At 47.3% G+C, this 24,049-nt stretch overlaps 2 protein-coding genes and 1 long non-coding RNA gene across 4 annotated transcripts in view; 1 reads left to right on the forward strand and 2 right to left on the reverse strand.

The window, feature by feature from the left end:
- LOC119957203 (volume-regulated anion channel subunit LRRC8C-like) overlaps positions 1–2,575 on the reverse strand; it is a 29,884-nt gene extending 27,309 nt beyond the window's left edge. For both annotated transcript variants that reach the window (XM_038785018.1, XM_038785017.1), the window contains exon 1: positions 2,438–2,575. The gene's annotated coding sequence lies outside the window, so the exon portion shown is untranslated. The remainder of the gene's footprint in view (positions 1–2,437) is intronic.
- Positions 2,576–4,305: 1,730 nt separating this feature from the next.
- Positions 4,306–24,020, reverse strand: LOC119956991. The gene is made up of 3 exons (XR_005458727.1): positions 23,889–24,020; positions 21,060–21,147; positions 4,306–4,606 (listed from the first exon to the last, which is right to left on the reverse strand). It is a non-coding gene; the product is annotated as an uncharacterized LOC119956991 (long non-coding RNA).
- The window catches only part of brd4 (bromodomain containing 4), a 216,360-nt gene continuing 215,801 nt past the window's right edge, over positions 23,491–24,049 (forward strand). Inside the window, exon 1 of the mRNA XM_038784571.1 lies at positions 23,491–23,564. The gene's annotated coding sequence lies outside the window, so the exon portion shown is untranslated. The remainder of the gene's footprint in view (positions 23,565–24,049) is intronic.

Consider the following 24,049-nt stretch of genomic DNA (forward strand, 5'->3'; position numbering starts at 1 on the left):
CTGGAGAACTGCCAGCCTGCACAAAAATACTCTACTACGTCACTACAGGTCGTGTGATGTTCCACCAACAGGGATGTATTCTCAGATACATAACAGAGAAGGATTCCTCTTCCCCACTAACTGTGATTATGGAACCTGCAAATTGCCTGGACTGTTTTGACAGAACAGAAGTTGATTTCTGGCAGAGAGTTCTTGATGAGGGAGAGTTGCGAGCCCAGGGTGAAGCCAGTGAGATCAGGCTGAATGAAAATGAGATCAGGTTATCTGATACAATTTTTAGTCAGCTAAATGACAATGAGACACAGAGAATGAGGCAAATGTATTCAATTCAAAGAGGTTGATTGAATTACAACAGAGTGACTCAAAAGTAACACATTAAAAGACAGCCCAGCAGGGAGTAAAAGCCAGGACTGATAGCAAGGCCCAGACGAAGAGTTTTACAACCAGAGAGAGAGTGCTTGTGTTCTGAAGTATGTTAGGTGCACCCTTGAAAGCTAGATTCAATGCACCGCGGTATATTGAAAGTAAAGTGAGCGGGGAAAACTACCTGGTATGTACCCCAGTTGGACGCAAATCAGAGTGTGTCATGTGAACATGTTAAAAAGTTTTAACAAGCAGGTCTTGTTAGTAATGCAGCAGGGAGAAGATGAGTGGTCAAATTTTGATAGTGACTTCCCTATAATTCAGTTGCACATTGAGGAAACACTGTATTGTAACCTACATGAGACCCACGGTGCTGGGCCGATTAGGCTCCCGTGGAGTATGAGCCTCCCCGCTGAGGGGTGAAGCTACCCTCATCAGCGGGAGAGCAACCCCCGAGTGTGGGCTGGGTGTGAGTAGTCCCTTCTGGGACCAGTGTATATAGTGCCTTCAACTTTCTGTGAATAAATCTTTAGTTCCCATGCTTCCTGTGTGGCCGCTTCTGTGAACTGAACACAACTGGTTCATTTACTCCAGTGGTTACGTCATCTCCTAGATAATAACCGAGTGAACTGACAGAGTTACTGCAGTCCTATGAATGTATTTACGGGCATAACCACTGTGCCAGCATGCAGGTACCTATGGGAAGGTACCTCTGATTGAGACGGTAAAGTAGATCATCATAGGGAGACACGTTGTTGCAGTCGTTAGCATTGCTGCCTCACGGCGCCGAGGTTAAATCCCGGCTCTGGGTGACAATCCCTGTCAGTGGGAGTTTGCACATTCTCCCCGTGTTTGCCTGGGTTTCGGCCCCCACAACCCAAAGATGTGCAGGGTGGGTGGATTGGCCACACTAAATAGTTCCTTAATTGGAAAAACAGAATTGGGCCTCTAAATTTAAAAAATAAAGAAACCCAGTTCCACACCCTGGAAGGAGGCTTATCGCTTTCGTGGGGGTTTCCAAGAACTGAAGAGGGAAAATTCTCAGCAGGTGAATGGATTTCACTGGCTCAGCTCATGGTGAAGAATGAAAGTGCAGGCCAAAACGTCTGGCGTTTTCCACACTTATCTTTTTAAAAATAAATTTAAAGTAATTTTTCCAATTAAGGGGCAATTTAGGATGGCCAATTTGCCTACCCTGTACATCTTTGGGTTGTGGGGGTGAGACCCATGCAGACATGGGAAAAATGTGCAAACTCCACACGAACAGTGACTTGGGACCGGGATCGAACACAGTCCTCAGCGCCGTAGGCAGCAGTGCCAACTACTGCGCCACCGTGCCACCCCTTCCACGCTGATCTTAACACGGTCCTCAGTGCCATAGGCAGCAGTGCCAACTACTACGCCACGGTGCCACCCCTTCCACGCTGATCATGCACTGAACCCTGAAGTTGCGGTCAGGTTCAGGGTGGCAAAGATGGCGAACCTTGACATCTCATGTGCACTTCTAAAGTAATAGTCACACAAGCAGACTGGCAGCCCCCCCCCCCCCCCCGGTGGTCTTTTGATCTTTGGTCAAGTATTCTTGGGCAACACGGCAGCACAGCAGTTAGCTCTGCTGACTCATGGTGCAGGGACCCGGCCTCAGGTCACTGTCTGTGTGGAATTTGCACGTTCTCCCCGTATCTGTGTGGGTTTCCTCCGGGCGCTGCGGTTTCCTCCCACAGTCCAAAGATGCGCGGGTTAGGTGGATTGGCCATGCTAAATTGCCCTTTAGTGTCCAGGGATGTGCAGGTTAAGAGGTTATTGGGATAGGGCAGGGAAGTAGGCTTGGGTGGAGTACTCTTTCCCGATGGGCCAATTGGCCTCCTTCTGCACTGTGGGGATTCTGTGATTCTGGCATGCATCCTCCAATAGTCCAGCGGTTGACATATATATGTAGGCTCTTCCAGAGCCAGATGCCAGCAGCTTGATCTTCAGCCAACAACTTGACGAGAAAGATGGTTGGATCTGGTGGTGAGGGCTCAAAAAATAGGAATGGCTCTTTTCGAATAATTCAAATTGTGAGGAGACTTACTCAAACCACTGGTAACCCCCGAGCTGGATTTGGATCTTGCTTCTTCCCGAAGTGAGTTGACGAGTGGAGCGACGAGGGTGACCTGGGTTAAAATGGCGGCGCCGCCCTCCCGCCTTTTTCCTTTCAAAGGGCCGCTCGCTCGCGCTGCCTCCGGCAACCGTCGGCCGGCCACCAGCCCCGCCTGCTTCCTTCGTCGATTGGCCAGCGCCTGCGGCGCCTGGCGCTGCGATTGGGCTGCCGCGCCCGTCAATCACTGGAGCACGTGGAGGGCAGGGGAAGGGAAGGGGGCGGGGCTCTTGACACTTGTGCTCCCTCCTCCACCCAACTCCTCAACCAGCGAAAGGTGGGAAGAGGTGGTGGTGGTGGATGGGCTAGGTCCCAGTGCAAATGCAAGAGAATGATTACTTCCACCCGAGAAGCACATTCATGGGAGAGAAATAGGGTTGAAGTGGCTTTTTAAAAAAATCGTTCTTGGGCTTTTCTGGCTGGGCCCATCCCTAATTGCCCATGAACTGAGTGGCTTGCTAGGCCATTCCAGTGAGGGCAGTTAAGAGTCAACGACATCACTCTGTGGAGTTGGGAGTCACATGTCGGCCAGACATGGGAATGGATCATAGAATTTACTTTGCAGAAGGAGGCAATTTGGCCCATCGAGTCTGCACTGGCCCTTAGAAAGAGGGCCTCCACCCTATCCCAGTAACCCAACCTAACCATTTTGTGGGCACTAAGGGCAATTTATCACGGTCAATCCAGCTAACCTTCACATCTTGGACTGTGGGAGGAAACCGGAGCACCCGGAAGAAACCCACACAGACACAGGGAGAATTTGCAGACTCCACATAAACCGTGACCCAAGCCGGGAATAGAACCTGGGACCCTGGAGCTGTGAAACGACAGTGCTAACCACTGTGTACTTTGCCAGATTTTTTTACGACAAACGGCAATGGTTGATTTTGAATTCCAAATACTCATTGAATTCAAATGTCACCATCTGCTATGGTGGGATTTGAACTCAGGACCCAAGAGCATTACCCTGTGTCTCTGGATACTAGCCCAGCGATGATACCACTGTGCCATCGCCTCCATGAAGAGCCAGCACAAATGTGGGCAGGAGCCCAAGTTTTCCTTCTGTCGCATAGTTTTGGTGATGTGGGCAGAGGCGCCAGTTTTGGAAGTGAATAAATGACTGGAATTTATCACCCTTTAAAAATATGCAGTACTTGATGCTGGTGTCCAGGCAGATCAATGCTTCAGCTGGCCATCTAGGTTGAGTGGAAGAGGAATTTATAAAATGCCTCTCAGAACTGCAGTTTGCTCCAGTGAGTTACAGACGATGAAATATGTTTGACAGAGTGCTAATCTCGAGAGGCTGTTCAATGGTGGTGGCTAGAGCAAAGCAAAGCCCGAGATAGTCATCATTTTTAATTTGTAACAAAATGTATTTTTATTTTTTAAATAAATTTAATACTTTTTTTCTCAATTAGGAGGCAGTATAGTGTGCCCAATCTACCTACCCTGCACATCCATTGATTCTGGGGGTGAGAACCATGCAGGCACGGGGAGAATGTGCAAACTCCACACGTACAGTGTCTCTGGGCTGGGATCGAACCCGGGTCCTTGGTGCCGTGAGGCAGCAGTGCTAACCACTGCGCTGCTGTTCCAACCACCATTTTCAATTACTGAGGAACAGATAGAACTATACAGGACTTACGGAAACCTAACCAAATGGCTAAGAGAACCATTGAGAGAGATATGAAATGTTTACAGGAAGACCTACTGATGAAAGGATCATGAGGAACAGCAAAAACCTGAGTTTGTGAAAAATTGGAAGTTAAAGTGAAAGAACAAGAGTTATTACAGGTATTGCATTACTGACAGATATGGTGATAAATTTTCAACATTTATTTAAAACAAATAAAACATTTGCAAAATCACATGTTTTTGAGTCATAACCCGGTGTCGCAAAAAAATAACAGGTCTTCCTGATATCTAATTCCATCATACAAGATAGCTCAGCAGAAAATATGGCGTAAATCTCCCTCAGCTCCCGGCCTCATGCTCGCATATCTTCTTCCTTCCTTTAAAATCTTAAGCACCAGCAGATAATTGGTTGTAGACTCAAAAGGAAGGTGTATGCTTCAAATCATGTGGAGAGGTTTTAATCTTTCTCTATATGCATGAAAATTAAAATGGAAGAACTTAGATTCCACATATTAAACACTGGCAGGTTGACATCTTTTTTTTTAGAAAATATTTTATTGAAGCATTTGTAATTTTCACAGTTTAAACACTTTAACATTTCTTAAACAACCGCGTGGGCCAACACACGCAAAAAACATAAGAATAGCACCGCCTACTACCCCCACCCTATTTCCTAATTACCCGTATATTAAGTTACCTGTCCTTGTCTTACATTACCATGGCTCCCATTTTCCTCCCCACCCCCCTTTGTTGCTGACGTTCAATTTTCCTTGAAGAAGTCGATGAACGGCTGCCACTTCCCGGCAAGCCCCTGAATTGAACCTCTCAAGGCGAACTTAATCCCTTCCAGCCTGAGAAACCCTGCATGTCGCTGATCCACACTCCTGACTTTGGAGGCTCCGAGTCCCGGCAGGTTGACATCTTAATTAATAATAATAATCTTTATTGTCACAAGTAGGCTTACATTAACACTGCAATGAAGTTACTGTGAAAACCCCCTAGTCGCCACATTCTGGCACCTGTTCGGGTACACAGAGGGAGAATTCAGAATGTTCAAATTACCTAATAGCACGTCTTTTGAGACTTGTGGGAGGAAACCGGGGAGAACGTGCAGACTCCACACAGACAGAAGCTGGGAATCAAAACTGGGACCCTGGTGCTGTGAAGCAACAGTGCCAATACTGTGCTACTGTGCCGCCCACATTAAAAAAAAAATGTAGTGTACCCAATTCATTATTTCTAATTAAGGGGCAATTTAGTGTGGCCAATCCACCTAGCCTGCACATTTTTGGGTTGTGGGGGTGAAACCCACGCAAACACGGGGAGATGTGCAAACTCCACACGGACAGTTACCCAGAGCCAGGATCGAACCTGGGACATCGGCGCTGAGGCAGCAGGGCTAACCCACTGTGCCACCATGCTGCCCCGTGCCGTCCACATGCCCACTGAATGCTTGATCCACCAGTCTTCATCTCCTCTCCTGATTAAACCACGCTAAGATATTGCCCCATAACTGCCAGCCACTGTTTAGTTATCTAAATGGGCATTCATAGAACATAGAACAGTACAGCACAGAACAGGCCCTTCGGCCCTCAATGTTGTGCCGAGCCATGATCACCCTACTCAAACCCACGTATCCACCCTATACCCGTAACCCAACAACCCCCCCCTTAACCTTACTTTTATTAGGACACTACGGGCAATTTAGCATGGCCAATCCACCTAACCCGCACATCTTTGGACTGTGGGAGGAAACCGGAGCACCCGGAGGAAACCCACGCACACAGGGGGAGGACGTGCAGACTCCACACAGACAGTGACCCAGCCGAGAATCGAACCTGGGACCCTGGAGCTGTGAAGCATTTATGCTAACCACCATGCTACCCTGCTGCCCCCGTCAGCGATTTGTGGTATTCAGCTCTCCAGTGGTAACCACTATGCTACCATGCTGCCCATGTGCTGCCCATCTTTTTTTTTAAATTTAGAGTACCCAATTATTTTTTCCAATTAAGGGGCAATTTAGCGTGGCCAATCCACCTATCCTGCACATCTTTGGGTTGTGGGGGTGAAACCCACGCAGACACGGGGAGAATGTGATGTGCTGCCCATCTTAAACGTGTACAGTTATCACCCTTTTCGAACTTCAAATTAGGCTGCTTTTGAGTGAAAATTCTGGCTTAATTTCAATCTTAGACATTGGCTTTAGGTATTTTTGAATTCACATCATTAAGGCAGCACGGTAGCATTGTGGATAGCACAGTTGCTTCACAGCTCCAGGGTCCCAGGTTTAATTCCGGCTTGGGTCACTGTCTGTGCGGAGTCTGCACATCCTCCCCGTGTGTGCGTGGGTTTCCTCTGGGTGCTCCGGTTTCCTCCCACAGTCCAAAGATGTGCAGGTTAGGTGGATTGGCCATGATAAATTGCCCTTAGTGTCCAAAATTGCCCTTAGTGTTGGGTGGCGTTACATGATTCTGGGGATAGGCTGGAGGTGTTGACCTTGGGTAGGGTGCTCTTTCCAAGACCCAGTGCAGACTCGATGGGCCGAGTGGCCTCCTTCTGCACTGTAAATTCTATGATGAATGCTTTTTCCTCTATGAATGTGGGAGAAAAGTACAATTATTTTTAAAATTTAAATCATTGTGTCAAGTTTATATTTTAAAGAAATATCTAGAAAATTTGCTCAAAAAAATGGACTATTCAAGCAATTGTACTATTTTAACATTAGTGGAGAGATATATAAAAATACAGAGGTCTGCTTCTAAATATTTTTTATTAATTAAATTGCAAAATAAACTTCATTACGAAGATGGGTGGGGCTGCAGTGCTAATTTTCTTCAGTGGCTAACATGGCTGGTTTGAAGGTGAATTTGCAGTCCATAGTTTATTTTCACTAGTAATTTTCCTCTCCACTTACACCTTGTGCATGAATGCAATGTTACAACATGTTATTATCTAACAAATGCTGGCAGATAGACCAATTTTTACTGTTCTAATCCTGTAATGAATATGCATTATTTTACTCTACATTCACCACCTTTGAGTCACAAGTTCTAATCCAGTAATAATCCCCAATAGTTCCTGCTGTGTTCTCTTTTATTTTTTTTTCAATTAAGGGGCAATTTAACATGGCCAATCCACCTTCCCTGCACATCTTTGGAGTGTGGGGCTGAGAACTGAACCAATCAGAGTTGACTTATCAACCAATCAGCACCCTTTTCTCATGCAGTAAACATTATTAGTCGCTTTGAAATTAGGCTTCTTGTGTTTTTCCTGATCCGTGCAAGATGAAAAACTTTGGCGGCATGCCTCTTTTCTCAGCAGTACTCATTAAAAACAATTTTACGTGATGAGTGGTTAGGGATTGGAATATACTACCTGATAGGATGGTGGGTAAAGTTTCTATAGTAGCATTTGGAGAGTTGGATAAATACTTGAAGGGAAAAATATTGCAGGCATAGCGGGCAGTGGAACTAATTAGATTGTTCTTAGGAAAAGAGCCAAATGGCCTCCCCTGTGCTTTATGATATTAAAACCCACCTGTGAAATGTCTGGGGCCGCTGTGCAACATTAAAAGTGATGTATTAAAATGACGACCTTTGAATAAAGCATTCTCTCAGATTGATAAATGATCCTACGGCATTGTTTCAAAGAAGAGTTGGGGCGTTATCCCCAGTTTCCTGGTTAATATTTACCCCTTAATCAATATCACTAAAAAACAAGCTACCTGGTCATTGTCAGATTATTGTTTGTGGGAGATTGCCCTAAACAAATGAGTGCTGCATTTCATACATAACAACAATGACTATGATTCAAAAGCACTTAATTGAAGGTAGACATGTCCTTGAACATGAGTTCCCTGTGGTTTGGATCATTGTCCTTTACTTTTGTTGTCTTCCAGTTAGTTTCTCTTACTCTATGAGCAACTGGAACATAATCTGTATTAAGTTCTTATTAAAGCTATTTAAACTAAGTACACCCAAACAACATGGTAAGTACATTATTCCCTGGACACAAGACTGTTCCGTGTCTTGCTCCCTTGGAGTCTCTTGGTCATCTGACACTGATGTCGTGCTTACATCATCGTTAACATCATTGTCTAACTAACATAATGATTAACCCTTTACTCTACATCTCCCCCCCATCATATGTCAAAAATTATTAAACTATTTACATTACATTCCCACCGTCTGTTAACCTTTTGTACTGTTTACAGTTTCCGTTCAACTCCTACCCCCTCTGCCTCCCCCTTCCCACCCTTCCAAGTCACTTTCACCAAAGGTATACCCAACAATGTCCTCAGCTTTCTTGGAAGATGTGTCGGAAGCATGTGTTCCCTTATCTTCAACTGCTTCACAATGACCTCCCTTCCATCAAAAGGTCAGAAGTTGGGATGTTTGCGGATGACTGCACAATGATCAGCATCATTTGCGACTCCTCAGATAATGAAGTAGTCCATGTACAAATGCAGCAAGATCTGGACAATATCCAGGCTGGGGTTGACAAGTAGCAAGTTACATTCATGCCACACAAGTGCCAAGCAATAACCAGCTCCTACAAGAGAGGAACTAACCACCGCCTCTTGACATTAAATGGCGTTACCATCACTGAATTCCCCACAATCAACATCCTGGGGGGTTACCATTGATCAGAAGCTGAAGTGGAAGGGGCAGCACGATGGTGCAGTGGTTAGCATTGTTAGCACAGAGGTCCCGGGTTCGATCCCGGCTCTGGGTCACAGTCCGTGTGGAGTTTGCACATTCTCCCCATGTTTGCTTGGGTTTCACCCCCACATCTCAAAGATTGCAGGGTAGGTGGATTGGCCATGCTAAATTGCCGCTTAATTGGAAAAAAATTAATTGGGTGCACTAAATTTTAAAAAAGCAACTGAACTGGACTAGCCACATTAATACTGTGGCTACCAGAAAAGGTCAAAGGCTAGGAATCTTACGGCGAGTAACTTACCTCCTGATCAGGGCAGCACGGTGGCGCAGTGAGTTAGCACTGTGGTCTCATGGCGCCGATGTCCCAAGTTCGATCCCGGCTCTGGATCACTGTCCGTGTGGAGTTTGCACATTCTCCCCGTGTTTGCGTGGGTTTTGTCCCCACAACCCAAAAGATGTGCAAGCTAGGTGGATTGGCCACGCTAAATTACCCCTTAATTGGAAAAAAAATAAATTGGGTGTGCCCCTGCCAGCTAGCTCCACCCTCAGGGAGCTGTATAAATATTCATAAGTTTCTCTGAGATGCCATTCTACAGCTGCAGCTGGAGGAATAGCATCTCACTGTAATAAAGCCTCTCTTGTACCATATCGAGTCTTCTGTGTGCAATTGTTAGTGCCACAATTTATTACAGTGAGATTTTCCAACACCATGGACATCAGAATCAAGCCTGATCGCCTGCAGCTGGATCCGCAGTCGCCACACGCCATGAAAGACTTTAACCACTGGCTGGCTGTTTTCGAGGCCTACATCTCCTCAGCGGACCCTGCACCATTGGAGGCTCAGAAGGTACAACTCCTTTACTCAAGGCTAAGCTCCAGCGTGTTCCCACTGATTCAGGACGAGCCTACTTACCCCCGGGCCATGGAACTGCTCAAAGAGAATTACACTCAATCGACGAACACTCTGTTTGCGAGACATGTACTCTCCACTCGCGTTCAACAACGGGTGAGTTGATTGAGGACTTCTGCCGGGCCCTTATCCCTCTAGTACGGGACGGCAACTGCTAGGCCGTCTCGGCCACGGAACATTCGAATCAACTCATGTGGGATGCATTTGTAACGGGTATTGCATCAGGCCCCATCCGCAACGACTGCTGGAAGGGGCCGCTCTCGATCTTGCGGCCGCTCTCAATGACGGCCACTTCCCGTAATGTGCGATCCTACCCTGCCAGCTGCGCAGCCCACCCATCCTACCCCTCGTGGACCCCGCCGACTGGGGTCGCTCCCGCGCAGTATGCCTGTGCTGCACGCCGCACCACGCACCCTTGAGGTCCCTGCTGCTACTTCTGCGGTCAGCAGAAGCACCCCCGCCAGCACTGCCTGGCCCGCACCGCGACCTGCAAGTCTTGTGGCAAGAAAGGCCACTATGCAGCAGTGTGTCAGTCCCGCTATCGCGCCTGAACTCCCCCACCTCGCCGCAGCCGATCGCGCAATGGGCCCTGCCGTCCGCCGCCCCCGGGGCCACGTGTGATCAGTGGGCGCCGCCATCTTCCTTCCCTGACTCCACGTGCGATCAGTGGGCGCCACCATCTTCATCCTCCAACTCCATGTGCATTCCATGGTCGCCGCCATCTTGCCCCGCCCCCGCAACGTGCGCTCCATGGTCGGCGCCATCTTGCCCTGCTCCCACAACGTGCGCTGCATGGGCACCGCCATCTTCTTCCCCGCAGGTACTCCAGACACCGCCATTTTGTCCTCCCCTCGGAACTGGACCACGGGACCCGGGTTGCTGCCGCTACTTATCGGACTCGTCGATCGCCCGCTACTCGCCTCCATGACGACCAATCCCGTCCTCGCAACCTGGCCACCGCTTCTACGACGGTGCTTGTCAACGGCCAAGCGACCTCCTACCTCATCGACTCCGGGAGCACGGACAGCTTCATCCATCCGGACATGGTAAGGCGCTGCTCCCTCGCGGTCCATCCCGCCAACCAGCAGATCTCCCTGGCTTCCGGATCCCACTCTGTCCCGATCCGGGGATTCTGTCTGGTTAAACTCACCGTACAGGGCGTTGAATTCAACCATTTCCGCCTGTACGTTCTCCCCAACCTCTGTGCGACACTTTTACTGGGCCTGGACTTCCAATGTAACCTCCAGAGCCTCACCCTCAAATTCGGCGGACCCCTACCTCCCCTCACCGTTTGCGGCCTGAAGGTTGACCCTCCCTCCCTCTTTGCCAATCTGACTGCAGATTGCAAGCCCGTCGCCACCAGGAGCAGACGGTACAGCATCCAGGACAAGACCTTCATCAGGTCCGAGGTCCAGCGGCTGCTTCGGGAGTGTATTATCAAGGCCAGCAACAGTCCCTGGGGAGCCCAAGTGGTGGTGGTTAAAACTGGGGAGAAACACAGGATGGTCATGGACTACAGCCAAACCATCAACCGGTACACGCAGCTCGATGCGTACCCGCTCCCTCGCATATCTGATATGGTCAATCAGATTGCATAGTACCGGGTCTTCTCAACAATTGACCTGAAGTCCGCCTCCCACCAGCTCCCCATCCGTAAATCGGACCGTCCCTACACTGCCTTCGAGGCGGATGGTCGACTGTATCAATTTCTTAGGGTTCCCTTCGGCGTCACTAACGGGGTCTCGGTATTTCAGCGAGAAATGGACCGAATGGTTGACCGGTACGGACTGCGAGCCACGTTTCCGTACTTAGACAATGTCACCATCTACGGCCACGATCAGCAGGACCATGACGCCAACCTTGCTAAATTTCTCCACACCGCATCTCTCCTCAACCTCACTTATAACAAGGGGAAGTGCGTGTTCCGCACAGACCGCTTAGCCATCCTCGACTACGTAGTCGAAAGAAAACGGACTACTGGGGCCCGATTCCGACCACATGCGCCCCCTCATGGAGCTTCCCCTCCCCCCACTGCCCCAAGGCTCTCAAACGCTGCCTGGGGTTCTTTTCTTACTACGCCCAATCGGTCCCACAATACGCGGACAAGGCCCGCCCACTGATCAAGTCCACACACTTTCCCCTCACGGCCGAGGCACAACAGGCCTTCGCTCATATTCGCTCGGACACAGCCAAGGCCAGGATGCACGCAGTAGACGAGACACTGCCCTTCCAAGTAGAGAGCGACGCTTCAGATGTCGCCCTTGCCGCCACTCTAAACCAGGCAGGCAGACCCGTGGCATTCTTTTCCCGCACCCTCCATGCCTCCAAAATCTGACACTCCTCTGTTGAAAAGGAGGCCCAGGCAATCGTTGAAGCGGTGTGGCACTGGAGGCATTACCTGGCCGGCAGGAGATTCACTCTCCTCACTGACCAACGGTCGGTAGCCTTCATGTTTAACAACACGCAGCGGGGCAAGATCAAAAACTACAAAATCTTGCGGTGGAGAATCGAGCTCTCCACCTATAATTAGATCTTGTATCACCCCGGCAAGCTCAACGAACCCCCAGACGCCCTCTTCCGAGGTACATGTGCCAGCGCATAAGTGAACCTTGCACGAGAGCCTTTGCCATCCGGGGGTCACTCAGTTGTACCATCTGGTCAAAGCCTGCAATCTGCCCTACTCCGTTGAGGAAGTACGGCAGTAACCAGAGACTGCCAGGTCTGTGCGGAGTGCAAGCCGCACTTCTACCGGCCAGACCGTGCGCGCCTGGTGAAAGCGTCCCGTCCCTTTGAACGCCTCAGCGTGGATTTCAAAGGGCCCCTCCCCTCCACCGACCGCAACACCTACATCCTTAGTGTGGTCGATGAATTCTCTAGGTTCCCCTTCGCCATCCCATGCCCGGATATGACGTCTGCCACCGTCATCAAGGCCCTTGATTCCATATTCGCTCTATTCGGTTTCCCCGACTATATCCACAGTGACAGGGGATCCTCGTTCATGAGTGATGAGCTGCGTCAGTTCCTGCTCAGCAGGGGTATCGCCTCCAGCAGGATGACCAGCTACAACCCCCGGGGAAACGGGCAGGTAGAAAGGGAGAATGGGACGGTATGGAGGGCCGTCCAGCTGGCCCTACGGTCCAGGAACCTCCCAGCCGCTCGCTGACGCGCTCCATTCCATTCGGTCACTGCCGTGCACCGCAACTAACAATACACCCCATGAACGTGTTTTTGCCTTCCCTAGGAAGTCTACATCCGGGGTGTCGCTCCCGACCTGGCTCGCTGCCCCAGGGCCAGTCCTTCTTCGTAGGCATGTAAGGCACCACAAGGCAGGCCCTCTGGTTGACAAGGTACGCCTGCTCCACGCAAACCCCCAATATGCCTACGTGGAGTTCCCCGACGGCCGCCAGGATACAGTCTCGCTCAGGGACCTGGCTCCCTCGGGTGCCGATCCCAAGCCCACACTCCTCCCTACACACGCGCCACCCTCCTTTTCACCGACGCCCCCGAATTCAGCCCCACCAGGTCCATCCCTCGTTCCCCTGCCCACACTAGAGAACATGGAAGATTTTGGCTCGCTCCCGGAGTCATCCCGCCACTGGCCAGCACCAACACCGCCAGCACCTACGCCGTCGTCGCCACCACTGCTGCGTCGCTCACAACGGAACGTCCGACCACCAGTCCGACTCAACCTGTGACGGGCACAGAGTTGCCCGATGGACTCTTGGTTCCTAATTCCTCTGTAATTATATCACTTTTATGTATTATAGTTTCACGTCACCACCGCCGGATTCATTTTTTACAGGGGGTGAATGTGGTGATCTCTACCACTGCATATATGTGTGTGCTTGCATTAGGGGACGTATGACAGTACCTGTATTACAGGTTTGCTGGTAAGCCCCTGCCGGCTAGCTCCGCCCTCAGGGAGCTGTATAAATATTCATAAGTTTCTCTGAGATGCCATTCTACAGCTGCAGCCGGAGGAATAGCATCTCACTGTAATAAAGCCTCTCTTGTACCATATCGAGTCTTCTGTGTGCAATTGTTAGCACCACATTGGGTACTCTAAATTTATAAAACAAAACTCTCCTCCTGATCCCCCAAAGCCTTTCCACTATCTATAAGCCACAAGTCAGAAGTGTAATAGAATACTCTCCACTTGCCTGAATGAGTGCAGTTCCAACAACACTCATGAAACTGGACACCATTCAGGACAAAGCAGCCTGCTTGACTGCTACCCCTTTCACAAACATTCTAACCCTCCACCACAGACGAACAGTGGCAACCTTGTATACCATCTACAAGATGCACTGCAGTAACTCACCAAGGTTTCTTAGATAGCACCTTCCAAACCCTCGACCACTACCATATATCATCATAATAATTTTTTATTGTTACAAGTAGGCTTTCCAGCGCTTCTTTGGATGCACAGACTGAGAATTCAGAACATCTAAATTACCTAACAGCACGTCATTCGGGACTTGTGGGAGGAATCCGGAGCACCCAGAGGAAACCCACGCAGACACAGGGAGAATGTGCAGACTCCACACAGTGACCCAAGCCGGGAATCAAACCTGGGACCCTGGAACTGTGAAGCAACGGTGATAACCACTGTGCTACTGTACCACCATCTAGCACAAGAGCAGCAGATACCTGTGAACCCCATGACCTGGTGGGTCCCCTCCAAGTCACTCACCACCCTTCACTGTCGCTGGCCCATCATCCTGGACTCCCTCCCTAACAGCATAGTGAGTGTAGCGGTTCAAAAAGGCACCACTTTCTGAAGGGCCACGAGGGATGGCAAAAAATGCTGGCCTAACCAGCGAAGCCCACATTTAAATGAGTTTTCAAAATATCTTCTCCTTAGAAAGAAAGCACATTGGTGGAGTGGAGGAATAGCTTCGCAAGACAGCTGGCTCCTTGGCTGTGACTCTTCCGATTACTTGAATGTGAAGGCGGTGAAAATCAATCAAGGAAAAACTGATTGAAGAGAGAATCCCTCCAGGACGAACAATCAAAACCCTTCAAAAAGGCTGCTGAGAACTGATATTCTCTCTCAGTCTCTATTATCTTCTGTGTTGCATGCTCAGTTATGAATAAATCTGGTAGATGAAAAGAAGAACGAACAACGTCCTGAAGACACTGTGGATCTATGGAAAGGAGGACTACTCTTAGGGTGGGGATTTTACTTTCTGCAGGTTACGGTATAAATCCCAAACTTGCTTCAGCGTGAGGTTGCTCCGCGGCGGACAATGGGATCTCGGGGTCATCAGAAGAAAGGAGGATTGTGCCAGCTTCAACAATGGAATAAATTTTAGGACCAAGCTCTGAACTTTCACTATTATTTTGATCCAATTCGGAATTAAGTGCAATAAGTAGCCAAATTCATCTCTTTCTTACACTCATCAACAAAAGGATGATTCTCCTCAACAAAGATCTTGCACATTGGCAGTGGAGTCAAGTTGTTTTCAAAGATTTGGGACCTCTTCCAACAGATCATCCACTTTTGTGGTGGCTTCATCCCTTGAACTCTGAACTGAAAGAGCAAACCAAGGTCATCCAGCAGATGGTCACCATCATTGCAAGTGCATCCTTTTTCCACCTCTTCTAGCCTGCCTCCAAAGATAAGTGAAAGGCATGCAATCTTCTGCTGTTCTCCAATGGATGGGTGTTACTTCAGTAAAGTCTGGCTCATGGTGTGATGAGTCAACTTCAGTTTTGGGTGCATTCTCAAAGTCCAAAGACGTGCAGGTTAAGTGGATTGGCCATGATAAATTGCCCTTAGTGACCAAAAAGGTGAGGCGGGGTTATAGGGATAGGGTGCAAGTGAGGGCTTAAGTGGGTTGGTGCAGACTCCATGGGCCGAATGGCCTCCCTCTGTACTGTATGTTCTATGGGTGGCTGGATCTCAGCATCATTAAGCCAGGCCAATTTCGCCGATAAACTGTGACCCCAGGCCCTGCAGACCAGTAGTATTTGTTGGGATCTTTCATTTCTCTGAGAAGATCATTTGGTTGAAATGTGATATTTCCAATTTCTTGGATTATAAAACAGTTGGAAGCTAGTTTCAGCTTTCCGCCTTTAAATTGTACTTTGGATCTGAAGAATTATTTAAAAGCTCCGACCTTGCAACAGAGAAAGCATTCTGCTCCTGCTGGGCAATCTTCATGTCTTTCTGGTGCTGCATCTGGAACATTTAAAAATAGTTGTAAGGGTTCTTCCCACCCTTTGGGCGGGCTTTTTTGCAGGTTTTTCACTGGGTTGGGGTCTTGTATTTGGGCCTACATACTAGATTGCCTCCTCCCAAGCCTCGTTATTTCCCAAAGAATGCCCCAATTCTGCTTTTTTAGCTTTGCAAACTGTACAGCCTTCTCGAACATTAAATCCTCCTTGGTTAGCAAGAAGTTCGATAGTGTCTTCTTGAGCACACCAGCTGCAATGTGGTTGTGGATTAACTCTTATTTTAAAGCTCTGCTTTAAAGATCCTGGATGTGAATTTGCTGTCCCAAGTATAAAATTATAATTCCGAACTTGCATTTTTATCTTCCACCTTGATCATCTGTTGGAATTTTAAAAGTTGATGTCAAGTTTCTGAGACAGTAGAATGGGTAAGAGTCGATAAATTGGTATGCATTGGTCTGCCAAACATGAGCTCTGCCAAACATGAGCTCTGCTGGTGATGGAATAGTTGCGGCTCAAGGCGTCAGTCTCAGGTGTAATTGTGTAGATCTTGCTTACTCTATCTACATTTGAGAATTTTGGATTTAACTTGCAACTGATCCATTCAGCTACGTCATTAGATAGAGGGTAATGAGGAGAAGAAGTGGTGTGACTGATAGTCCACTTCTGAAATGGATTACCGATAAATTACAGACTGTTATCCATCCTGGTCTCTTTAGGCACACCAAACAAACTGAAAATAGCACAGAGTGCACAACAGTATGCTTGGAGTGTTTCGCTGTTGTTGAGCCATGGGATCGTTGGCATTTTACTTGGATCCAGTCAAATGCCAGTACTGGAATAAACAGAACTGATTAAATTGATCTGCTGAGGGCAGATCGGTGGCCTAGTGGTTAGCACAACTGCCTCACAGCGCTGAGGTCCCAGGTTCGATCCCGGCTCTGGGTCACTGTCCGTGTGGAGTTTGCACATTCTCCCCGTGTCTGCGTAGGTTTCACCCCCACAACCCAAAAATGTGCAGAGTAGGTAGATTGGCCACACTAAATTGCCCCTTAATTGGAAAACATAATTGGGTAATCTAAATTTATAAAAAAAAATTGATCTGCTGCACATTGATGTTGCATTTCAGACTATTAAGCATCAATCCTTGCAGGTTATGGTCATGCTCTTGCTTTATTCTTCCAGCCAAATCATCTGCAATACAATGGATTTAATGTGGTCCATGTGAGCTTGAAAGAGATCCTGGTTAACAGATAAAGTAACTGAAAACAGTATCATCTGAATGGAGTACAAAATGTAGTAAACTTTTGAGGATTCTTTACAAGATGCACTGATCATTAACAATACTTGGCATCAAGCTTCGAGAAGAATTCTGCACCTGAATATCTTGCATTAAACTCTTCTAATGTGAGTATTTTATAAGAACGACGTTTCAAAGCTACGTTAAGACATTGTGGATCGGGGCATACTCGCAACTGTCTGTCGTTTTCTTTTATAAATTTAGTGTATCCAATTCATTTTTTCCAATTAAGGGGCAATTTAGCATGGCCAATCCACCTAGCCTGCACATCTTTGGGTTGTGGGGGCGAGACCCACGCAAACACGGGGAGAATGTGCAAACTCCACATGGACAGTGACCCAGAGCCGGGATGGAACCTGGGACCTCAGCGCCGTGAGGCTGCAGGGCTAACCCACTGCGCCACATGCTGCCTCTGTCTGTCCTTTTTGACAGGTGAATGAGCTGCACCAATCTTTGTGGCTCTTGTGCTTTTAATGATTCAGTCTTTCTCCAGTTTATCTAATTTAACCATTTGTTTTTTTGTGGATTCTGGACTTGCATGGTGGATCAATTGACAGTATTTAGGTAGAGCAGACAAAAAGAAAAAGACAGTGTGGTTGCATTGCAGGTTAAAGAGGAAATTATCATGACAGTGAGGAAAGACTCTGGGTGGAGCAGAGAAACACCAAAGGGCAAAAAATGTTAATGGACAATTGAACTGTAGTGATGCTATTGGGAATGGCATTAAACAGCAAATTAGAGACATGTGCAATAAAGGAACATGTGCAATTCATTTGCATGAAGATTGGACAAATCAAATTAGTAACAATACCATAGAGGAGGAATTCCTGGAGTGTATGGTTTTCTGGAACCAACTAGAGAGCTGGCCATCTTAGACTGTGTATTGTGTAATGAAAAAGGAATTATTTACGGGCAGCACAGTGCTAGCATTGCTGCCTCATGGCGCTGAGGTCCCACGTTCGATCTCGGCTCTGGGTCACTGTCTGTGTGGAGTTTGCACATTCTCCCCGTGTTTGCGTGGGTTTTGCCCCCACAACCCAAAGATGTGCAGGCTCGGTGGATTGGCCACACTAAATTGCCCCTTAGTTGGAAAAAATGAATTGGGTATTCTAAATTTATATTAAAAGAAAGGAATTATTGGCAATATAGCTGTGCAAGGCCCCTTGGGGTTGAGCGAGCATTAGATGACAGAACTCTTCATCAAGATAAAGGCGTAGTTGATTCTGAAACTAGGTCCTGAATCTATATAAAGGAAATGACAATGGTTTGAGGCATGAGTTGGTCATGATGGTTTGGGGAATGTTACTTAAAGGGACTATGGTGATTAAAACTGCTGCATCACAGCGCCGAGGACCCGGGTTCGATCCCAGCCCTAGGTCACTGTCCGTGTGGAGTTTGCACACGGACAGTTCGGTATGTACCCTTTTCTCTGCATCTGATGAAATGGTCTATGGATTCTGTAGGCTGACATCAAAATGACATGGACGCTAGTTGATTAATACGGAAATTTAACTTGATTCTGAACTGGTCATCCAATGTAGTCCATATCTTTTGGGGATCCTTTGGCTTTTCTTCTGTTAATCCTGACGTGCTCAGCCTATTGCTAGGTGAATTTTACAACTTGCATATCCGGCTCAGACACCCTGAATCAAAAACCATAACTCTGTAAACTGTTTCAACCTTTTAATTTGGATTGTAGGCGAATTTTGTGGAAATTCTGACAATGACTATTTGACCTTCCTTCTCCAGTCGTGCCCAAGATGAATATCACTGTGCTGCTTTTGTGAAACTCAGCCCGTGAATATACGCTTTGGTGGGCAAGCGCCCGAGGGTAATGGCATATTTGCTTTTTATTCAATGTATTGTTCAGCAGCTCCTGAAGCAACACATGGTAATGTTTTCTTTGGCCCTATTTATATGACTTGTGCTTTGTTTGACTCCCTTTCGCTCACCATCAGAAAAACAGCTCTTTCATCTGTGTTTGGATGAAGACAGCAATGATATCTGGAGCCAAGCTGACCTGGTATTGGCAAGCAGGTTGCTGGTGTTACTTGACAGCACTATCGATGGCTCCTTCCATGATTTTGTTGCTGATTTGGGTGTAGATGCTTATTTCTTAGTAAGGCTCGCTGAGGAGGTCAGGAGCTAGAACTTGAGCAGATTTCTTCCCTGCTTACATCTTCTCTCATTTAATCCCCGGACATTGAAACCACTTATGGGAGTCCAAGGAACACATTGGCTGTTATCTGTAGCTTCTCCTCTCTTTCTCTTTTTTAAAAAAAATATAAATTTTGTGTAACCCAATTAATTTTTTCCAATTAAAGGGCAATTTAGAGTGACCAATCCACCTACTCTGCACATTTTTGAGTTGTGGGGGCGAAACCAATGCAAAGATCGGGGAGAATGTGCAAACTCCACGCAGACAGTGAACCAGAGCCGGGATCGAACCTGGGACCTCGGTGATGTGAGGCAGCAATGCTCACCACTGTGCCACCCCTTCTCCTCTCTTTCAATGCTCCAAGGTATTTCAGACCCCAAGGCGGTGAGCGGTTAATCCATTTGTTGTAAAATAAAACTTTTGGATCAGAGTAAAACTGTACAAGAAAATGTTTTGAGTATGCAAAATCCTGCTGAACTATGCAACAGGATTTATTCCAAGGAAGAACATCTACTGTGGCATGGCTGGGGAAGTGGAAGCTTAGTTCTTACTGGGCTGGTAACTATTAATTATCTGAACTTTCTTATTCTTTACAGTAGGACCTTTAATAACTATACTCTAGTTATCTGCCTTCCTGAATGTCTTGCCAGAATTTTCATGGGGCAAAGTTGGCACACAATGTTGTTGTCTCAGTTTATTATCCATAGGTGTCAATATGATCCCATATTGTAGAATTCAACCTCAACTCCAGAAAGTTTTAATTCCATTTGTTTTCACTTTCCGAACTTATGTGCATGAGAATTGATTTGCCATCTTTGCAACAAGAGTTGGAATCAGTCATCTAGTCAATTCCACGTGCGCCTCCTGAATATGGTTGATTGATGGGCTTTCTCTGCTCTTTGCTCACGGTGGAAGCTTTTTATGATGGTAAAATTGTCATTGGTGCTCCTGAACGGAGGAAGGAAAAACTATTTAGCCTGGGGTTTTTTGCTAAACTTTGTTCCTCGACTTCTGTGGGGAACTGTTCCTTTACAGGTGTCGGGGTTAGGACTCCTATGAAATTGAATAGCCTGCCAATGTTCACTGTTAAGGTTACGTGTGACGAATGCCCAGTTAGGTGAGGTAACGGAGGCACCAGGTGAACGTGGAACCGTAAACCAGCAAGAGTTAGGTTGTTGGGGAGAACAGCAAATCGAATGTAGAAAACCTACAGCAAAAGAGGAGGCCATTTGTCAGAATCCCACTTTACAGTTCTTGGTCTATCACCCTGCAAGTTATGGCAATTCAAGTGTGTAGCCAAATATTTTCTAAACTCAATGAAGATTTTTGTCTCTTCCACCCTTTCAGGCAGTGAGCTCCAGATCCCTAGTATCCCAGGGATGTCTCCAACTCTCCTCCTCTAAATCCCCTTTCAACCTCAAGTGAAAATACACAAACACCTATGACCTCTTGGTTGGTGAAGTGCTTTTTTAACACTTCCTCCGAGCGGAGCTTCAAACCCTCCACCAATTCATTGCCAAGATTGCTCATTTCTTTTACATATCACTTACCTCAGTCCCTACGTCACGAGGACTGAAACTCTCTTTCTTGCTTTTGTCACCTTCTATATAAATATAATTAATAGTTGCACTAAATTATTTCTGGAATGCTGACTCAATGCACCTAGACTTCATGATTCACATTCTATTCTGTACTGAGACTCTGCTTACCATTACCTTGCCCTCACCATTTTACATTGGCTCCTGATCTCCCAGCATATGAATTTCAAAATCTTCTCTGCAATCCGCCAGGTTAGCAGTAGATCTGGGCAGAAAAAAACACAATGCTACTTCCATAATTATCTGTTGGAAATGATGTCAGATACTGAATCTATCTGCACCATTTGAAATTGACTATAACCAGCTGAGTTAACTCAACTCCCTTAACCTAGTTAATTCTTCCCAAACAGTTCACTGATAAGATCAGCTTTAAGGAAAAACATTAAAAAAACGGAAAAAAAAAAAAATTAGACAAGGAATAGAGCAAAGCAGAGAAAGATTTTTAAGAATGTTAACTGTTTGCTATATTTAAAAAAAGAGGTACTGATCAGGAAACTGAAACACAACTGATGACAGAACACTAGATCACCGTGGTTTCAACAATTGTGTGATTCTGCATTTAGCTTCAGAAGCTTCCGTAACCGTGGCTTCAGTAATTGTTTACATTAGCAATAAACAGGAACTTTGAAAGTGAGAACCAATGCAAGCCGGCCAAAATGCTTGCTGAGAGCAAGAATGGAGATATTTCATCTGTGAACAGCGAGCGTAAAGCTTGAACGGAAAATGTGTTGCCACAGAAATTTTCTGCACACATAAAACAGTAGCGAACTTCTGAAATGAATGGCCACCCAAGTGCAGTGAACATATTTAAGAGGAAAATGGAGTGGGTTCCAGCAGGAGTAGAGGGGTACAGGCATGGATCTTAGCAGACATGGTGAGAGAAATGTCTGTCTCGAACACAAGTCAAGTCTACATATGCAACCAATATTAACTGGGTGGGCTGAATAGCCTTTCATTTCTCATGCTCGTACTTCAGTTTCTCAAAAAACCCTTTTGCTTTGCTAGAGGGAGGTGATTCATTAAAACATTCACTCGCAGCATCTATGCAGGATCAAAAGAACAAAAAAAAGTGCAGCACAGGAACAGGCCCTTCGGCCCTCCAAGCCTGTGCCGACCATGCTGCCCGTCTAAACTAAAATCTTCTACACTTCCTGGGTCCGTAACCCTCTATTCCCATCCTATTCATGTATTTGTCAAGACGCCCCTTAAATGTCACTATTGTCCCTGCTTCCACCACCTCCTCCGGTAGCGAGTTCCAGGCACCCACTACCCTCTGTGTAAAAAACTTGCCTCGTACATCTCCTCTACCCATGGAGGTTCTTCCTCCATTTGTTTGTGTTCATTTTTTTGCCCTACTAACTCCTTCTGGACATTGTTCCTTTGGCTTCAATGCACTGTCCTTCAAATACTATAATTCTGGAGACCATTATAGCAGAGTCCAATCCTTACATTTAGACCAGTGACATCCAGTAGGGATTATGGAACTTCCGTAGCTGAAACCTTGTCAGATTTTTGTCTGTTCATTAAGGGGGGGGGGGGGGGGGGGGGGGGGGGGGGGGAGAAGAGGGGGAAAAAGGAGAGAGAGAGAGAGAGAGAGAGAGACAAAGCAATTTTAAAACTCCTATCTTAGCACATATCAGAGAGGAACTAAACTTTACTCTTGCAAATGGCTCAGTTCCATACCAGGCATGCTCCTCTACCCCACAAAAGATGTTTGAGATCGCTGAGGGTTGTGCCTCTGCCTGCCTGGCCACATTTTGAGCGGTAGACAAATGGCGAATCATGAAACAGGAGCATGCAAGATCCATTTTGATTGCACTTTTCTGCAGGGCTATGCAGAAAGAGCAGGGGAAGGGAGATTAATCGGATAGAACTTTCCATCGACTCCCCACAGGCACAATGGGCCAAATGGCATCCTCCTGTACTGTAAGATTTTATGTGCCGGGTGAAAACTGCATCTCTACAATAGGCCCTACCCGGAGATGACTAACTTGATGGAGGTATTATATTTATTAAAGTTTTAGATAGGCCAAAGAGTAATTTATCAGTGGAACACTCCTGAAGAATTATTAGAATCTCTCAATCACTGACCCTACAAGGCAAACATTGCTGTCTAATGTGGAACTAGAATGAACACAATGTTGAAAAATTAAAATACAAAATTTGACATTTCAGTACCAATCTCCATGTGCTTTCCTCACTATAGAGGCTATGCATTCTAGTATATTCTAAGATGGGGGAAAGAGGGCGCAAACTCCACCCAGACTAGTGACCCGAGGCCGGAATTGAACCCATGTTCCCGGCGCTGGGTGAGGCAGCGGTGCCAATGCCTTGCGCCCCCCCCCCCCTGACGGTCCACCCTTCAAAAAAAAAGTAGTTCATTAGTTCACCGGCTGCAAAAAAAGGACTCGCCAGAGTCAGGCCTGTCTGCACCTGGCCTGGGAAGGGTTAACCATGTGTTTGGAAGGGTTGGATCCATCAAGGGTTAAGAGGAGGATCGTCGGGGTGGCGGGCGGGGCCTGTCTCGTGATTGACAGGTGATGACGGACGTTGCGTCTGACGTCACGCAGAGGCCGAAAAGGTGGTGTGGAATCGGGACGCCGCGCGCGCACAAAACACAAGGTAAAAAAAAAAATTTTTTTTTGTTACACACACACCCCCCCCCCCACCTCAAAACAAAAAAGCCCGGCAAATAATCGGGAGCGGGGGAAGAGCGGTGGAAATCGAACGCACCGTCCATCGCCAAACCAGAGGAGGCCGCCCGGGGGAGGGGAGAAATAAAATGGGGTCAAACCTCGGCGCAAGATTTGGTTTGGGGTTGGGGGGGCGGTTGTTGAAGAGAAACACACGGCAAAGAGTGGACTGAAGCTGCTGCCACCCACCCTCAAAAAAACAACCCCCCCTCCAATGCGGGATTGGGAGAGACGCTTTGTCTCCCCGACCCACCCGTAGGCTGATTGTATCCTGGAGAGGGCGGCGGGAGGCCTCCAGATCGCAGGCCCGGTGTGTGGGTTTCGATGATGGTGGTTGTGGGGGAGGGGCGGAGGAGGGAGGGGGAGGGGTTTGAAAATTTGCGGCCGTCGAAGGGTCCCCGGCTTTACGTGACG

Source organism: Scyliorhinus canicula, chromosome 25 (assembly GCF_902713615.1).
Source record: "Scyliorhinus canicula chromosome 25, sScyCan1.1, whole genome shotgun sequence".
Taxonomy (NCBI): Eukaryota; Metazoa; Chordata; class Chondrichthyes; order Carcharhiniformes; family Scyliorhinidae; genus Scyliorhinus; species Scyliorhinus canicula.